The sequence below is a fragment of the Microcebus murinus genome, chromosome X (assembly GCF_040939455.1).
Source record: "Microcebus murinus isolate Inina chromosome X, M.murinus_Inina_mat1.0, whole genome shotgun sequence".
Classification (NCBI taxonomy): Eukaryota; Metazoa; Chordata; class Mammalia; order Primates; family Cheirogaleidae; genus Microcebus; species Microcebus murinus.
Window position 1 is genome coordinate 122,245,056 of NC_134136.1, and position 6,000 is coordinate 122,251,055.

Below are 6,000 nucleotides of genomic sequence, written 5' to 3' on the forward strand. Positions count from 1 at the left end.
GTCTCAGAAAAAGAATAAAATTGGTATGGAATAAAAATTGAAGGAAGTAATGGCCCCAAACTCCCCAAACTTGGATGACACAAATTAACAGACTCAGGAAAAGTACCCCAACCAACAGCAGCAGAATGCAAATTTTTCATAAGTACACATGAAACATTCATACAAATAGACCATACTCTAAGCCATGAAACATACCTTGACAACTTGAAAAGGATTGAAATCACAGAAATATGTTCTCTGACATTATGAAATTAGAGCATAAATTAATAACAGAAATATATCTGAAAAATCCCCAAATATTTGGAAATTAAACTACACACTTCTAAGTAACCCATGAGCCAAAGAGAAAATTACAAGAGAAATTACAAACTATTATGAACTGAATAAAAATGAAAACACAACAAATCAAAATTTATGGGATGCACCTAAAGTAGTGATGAGAAGAAAATTGATAGCATTAAAATGCTTACATGAGAAAAGAAGAAAGATCTCAAATCAATTATCTGAATTTCCAACTTAGGAAAGTAGAAAAATTATGCCTGAAGGGAGGAAAAATAAAGATAAGAGCAGAAATCAATGAAATTGAAAACAGGAAAACCATAGAGAAAATCAGTGGAACCAAATGCCAGTTCTGTAACACAAAAAGCTTATTAGCTCGTCATAAGAGAATAAGATTCTCAGTAAGTGAGTCCCTGCAAAAATTTTCTATTGTTTCTGAAATCTTAATTGGAAGGAATTTTACTCAAAATAGCCTAATTAGAAAGCCCTTTTCATGAGAAAAACATTGCACAAGCAAAGGAAAATTATTCCTCTGCATTGCAATTACTTACATCTATTGTTATACCTTTAAAAAGTGAAGCATTTAGGCCAGGTGCAGTGGCTCACCCCTGTAATCCTAGCACTTTGGAAGGCCAAAGTGGGCGGATTGCTTGAGATCAGGAGCACTGGGCGTGGTGGGGCGAGCCTGTAGTCCCAGCTACTTGGGAGGCTGAGGCAGGAATATCGCTGGAACCCAGGAGTTGGAAGTTGCAGTGAGCCATGATGACAGCACTGCACTCTAGCAGGAGTGACAGAGGGAGACGCTGTCTCAAGAAAAAAAGTGAAGCATTTAGATCTTTGATAATATCTATAATAGTACATGGAGCTATTACATTTTTTATTATTGCAGTAGATTTCATCCTAGCACTTGAAAAATAGCTTGCAGTTTTGGAATTAGAAAATACTGCTGGTAGCAGTAAGTTCAAACAGTCATTTGAGACAATGATTAATGATAATATCATGTGGAAAGCCATAACAACTTTTGCTGTGTTTAATTCATCTTATTCATCCGAATTCCTTAGCCAAAAATTTATTATTTTATCAGTTTCTTTGGTGCAAGTTGAGGAAATCATGTCTCTTGTGTTTAGCTATATACTACGTTGGTTTATATCTGACTTTCTACCATTTTTGATATTGAATGAACCATTGGATAGCGTTCAAAGAGCTTCAGAAGGACTTTTTCTCACTTGAAAATAAATGTCTACTGTTCAGAAAGTTTATCACAAAATTTATACCTACGTGTTAGCATTTGGGGAGCTAAATATACACAAATAAAAAACAGATACTGGCCGGGCTCGGTGGCTCACGCCTGTAATCCTAGCACTCTGGGAGGCTGAGGCGGGTGGATTGCTTGAGGTCAGGAGTTCGAAACCAGCCTGAGCAAGAGTGAGACCCCATCTCTACTATAAATAGAAAGAAATTAATTGGCCAACTAATATATATAGAAAAAATTAGCCAGGCATGGTGGCACATGCCTGTAGTCCCAGCTACTCGGGAGGCTGAGGCAGGAGGATTGCTTGAGCCCAGGAGTTTGAGGTTGCTGTGAGCTAGGCTGATGCCACGGCACTCACTTTAGCCTGGGCAACAAAGTGAGACTCTGTCTCAAAAAACAAACAAACAAACAAAAAACAGATACTTAGCAACCACTGCAAGACTTGAAGAGATTGAATTTTGTGATCTCACAGTGTATCTTTCATGTCGGAATGCATAATCAAATAGTGAGAGCTCATGAACTTACAATAAATTGTACTAGATAAATAAGTCAAACTTCACATTTACCTGTGATAGAGAGCTGTACCTGTAAGACACGATCTCCCAGAACAAAGCCAGAGCTTTGGTGAGGTGTTGGGAAGCCTGGCCTTCAGCGATTGGTGGACGTTAAGAAGCAAGAGTGCCGAGCGAGGGCTGGCAAGACTTTCAGCATGCTCAAGTACTCTAGGCGAATTTCAAATGGTAGCGTCTGGAAGGAGTGCTAGCTCATTGGCTGCATTCTAGAAGGGTGTGGCTGTCACTGATTGGCTGACTTTTTTTTTAATTGTTTTTAGAGACAGTCTTTCTCTGTTGCCCGCTCTCTGTCGCCTGGTCTAGGGTGCGGTGGCGCCATCATAACTCAGAGCAACCTCAAACTCCTGAACTCAAGTGATCCTCCTGCCTCGGCCTCCAGAGTAGCTGGGACTATGGCCTCACCACTCACAGCTAATTCTTTTGTTGTTGTTGTTTGGGTGTTTTCGTTTTGTTTTTGTTTTAGAGCCCAGGGTCATGCTATGTTGCTGTTGTTTTGTTTTTTTGTTAGAGTGCCATGTTGTCAGCCTAGTTTGAGCAACCTCAAACTCTTGGGCTCAAGTGATCCTCCTGCCTCAGCCTCCTGAGTAGCTGGGACTACAGGCATGTGCCACCACACCTGGCTAATTTTTTCTATTTTTAGTAGAGACGGAGTCTCACTCTTGCTCCTGCTGGTCTCAAACTCCTGCGCTGAAGTGATTCTCCCACCTCTGCCTCCCAGAGTGCTAGGATTACAGGCATGAGCCATCGGTAGGCCTGGCTTACTTTTAAGAGGGAAGATTTGATCACTGATTGGCTGAGTTTTAGGAGGTGGCCATTGTTGATTGGCTGAGTTTCAGGACTGGGCATTTAACATCCAGTAATAATTGAGTATATTCCTTGATATGCTTATCCTTTCTCTTAGTGTTCATGAGGGCTAGAATTTCTGGGTTACAGAAGATGAGTATCTTTAAACTTTCCTAAATAATTCCAAATAGTTTTCCAAAGTGGCTGCATCATTTTACCCTCCCAACCGCAGTGTATAAATAATTACATTAAAAAAAATACCAATCTGATGTTATGTGATTGCTTTGATCAGGGTTCTCCAGAGAAAAAGAGAACCACCAAGATAGATAGAGATTTAGATAGGTAAAAGGAGATTTATTAGGGAAAGTGGCTCAACCAATTGTGGAGGATGAAAAGTCCCATGATCTGTCTTCTGCAAGCTGGAGAAATAGGCAGAAAAGCTGGTGGTGTAATTCAGTCCCAGTCTGAAGTCCTAAGAACCAGGGAAGCCAATGGTGTAACTGTCAGAGGCCGAAGGCCTGAGAATCAGGTGGGAGTTGGTGTAAGTCCCTGAGTCCCAAGGCCCAAAAACCAGGAGATTCTATGTCCTAGAGCAGGAAAAGATAAAGGTCTCAGCTCTAGAAGAGAGGAGAAAATTTGCCCTTCCTTAGCCTTTTGCTCTATTTGAGGGGGCCCCTAGCAGAGAAGATGATGCCTGCCCACATTGGTGAGGGAGGATCTTCTTCACTCAGTCTACTGATTCAAATGCTAATAATCCCTTCCAGAAACCCCCTCACAGACCCTCCTAGAAACAATGCTTTACCTGCTGTCTAAGTATCCCTTAGCCCAGTCGAGTTAATACATAAAATTAACCATTATTGTGATGGTCCTTACTGTGGTTTTAATTCGCTTTTCCCCATGAATACTGAGGTGAAACATCTTTCACATTTATTGGACATTTGGGCATCCTCTTCTCTAATGCGCATATTTAAATCTTTTGCCCATTTGTCTATTGACTTTTGGAAACTTGGGGCTGTCATTAATTTGCTAACTCTCAGAAGTGTGGTCACTTATTGGCTATCGCTTATTGGCTGATTTTCAGAGTACGGACCCAGAGCTATCTCTTATTAACAATGGTTACTTGTTCACAAATTGGGACTTGGTCCACCAACAGTCCTTTTCTTTCTTCAATATGAAAAATAAGTAATTTTATTCCTCAGTCACCCCTTTTGGTTTTCTCTCAGCCAAATATGTGGGAGAAACCATAAGGAATTGTCCAGATCTTTATTTGGGGAGGTAGGATTTTCAGTACTCTTGCCATTTAGGTGATTTAAGAGCCAATTTACTGTGGCTGCAAAATAGTTTCAACTGCTGAATTTTTGTGATTTATTGAAAAAAGCTAAACAGAATTTTGGAGGCATCCTGACAAAGTCAATACAGGACACCTGCAATCCTACCTTGGACCCAGCCACCATACACAGAAAAGTGTGTCTCATAGAATTGATGCACTACAGTATAAAGCGAACACCAGAAAAACTGCCTGCCAGATCAAGAAATAGAACAGATGTCTGCAAAGGGCCAGGTAGTAAATATTTTAGGCTTTGCAAGCCACCATATTGTCTCTATCACAACTAGTCAACTCTGTCGCTGTGCAGAAAGTAGCCATAGACAACAGGTAAATGAATTGAGGGTGACTGTGTTCCAATAAAACTTTATTCATGGATGCTGAAATTTGAATTTCATATCATTTTCACATGTCACAAAATATTCTATTTTTATTCTTTTTTAATCATTTAAAAAGGTAAAAACCAATCTTAGTATCACAGCCATACAGAAATAGGCAGCAGGCTAGATTTGGCCCTCTGAGTGTAGTTTGCTGGTCCCTGAAAGACAGCAGCATCACCAGGACAGCAGAGTCCTGAGAGGGCCCCTTCTCAAGCCCATCATCCTCTCTGCTCCCCGAGAAAACCACCTTCCTGACTTTTTTGGTCATGATTTCCTTGTTTTCCTTTTTCTTTGCCACCTACATCTGTGAACCTAAGCAACATGGTTTAGTTTTACCTGTTTTCAATAGTATATAAGTGAACTCATATGTGATATATTTTTTGTGTCTTGCTCTTTTTACTCAAAATTACATCAGTGAGGTGCATCTATATTTTTGGGTGTAGCTGTGATCTATGCATTCTCATGGCTATGGAGTATTCCATTGGGTAGATATTCTACAATTTGTTTATCTATAGAGTGGAATTTCTGGGTCACCAGGGATACATATCTTTAAACTTTCTTAAATAATTCCAAATGGTTTTCCAAAGTGGTTGCATGCTTTCACACTCCCATCAACGGTGTATAAACAATCACATTTTCTCTTTTTTTTTAAATTTCAGCACATTATGGGGGTACAAATATTTAGGTTACGTATGTTCCCTTGCCACTCCCTCCCCCCTCAAGTCTGAGCTTCAAGCGTGTCCATCCCGCAGATGGTGCACATTGCACTTGTTATGTATGTATATACCCATCCCCTCCTCCCCTGCCCCATCTGCCCTACGCCCGATAAATGTTATTCCTATATTTCCCTTAAATGTCGATCAGTGAAACCAATTTCCTGGTGAGAACAAACAATCGCATTTTTAAAAACTTACTAATCTGATATGATGCAATGTTCCTCTTATGATTTTATTTTTCCTTTCTCTGATGAGTAATAAGGTTGAACATCTTTTGCATGTTTATTGGACATTTGGAGAGCCTCTTCTGTAGTGTGACTGTTCAAATCTTTTGCCCACTTGCCTATTGGCAACAAGAGATTTTTTTTAAAATATATTTAATTAGTGGCCAACCTTTAAAAAGTAAAAGATTGTCTACTAAATTGGCAGTATCTGGCTTTTGTTGAGACATTGGAAGATCTGACCATCTGTGCAGCAACAGTAGACTGGAGTGGGTATGACTCCCCTCTTGGGTAGGTCACAGGGTCCCTAATGCCATCTATGCCCACTGCCAGGTTGGTTTCATTTATAAGAAAACCAGGCCCTCCAGGCATTTGAGTTTGAGACGTGCTCTGACTCCATCTCTACCTCTTCCTTCACCTTCCCCTGCCAACTGGGCTCTCTGAAAACCTAGAAAAGTCAGGGAGAAATCTGG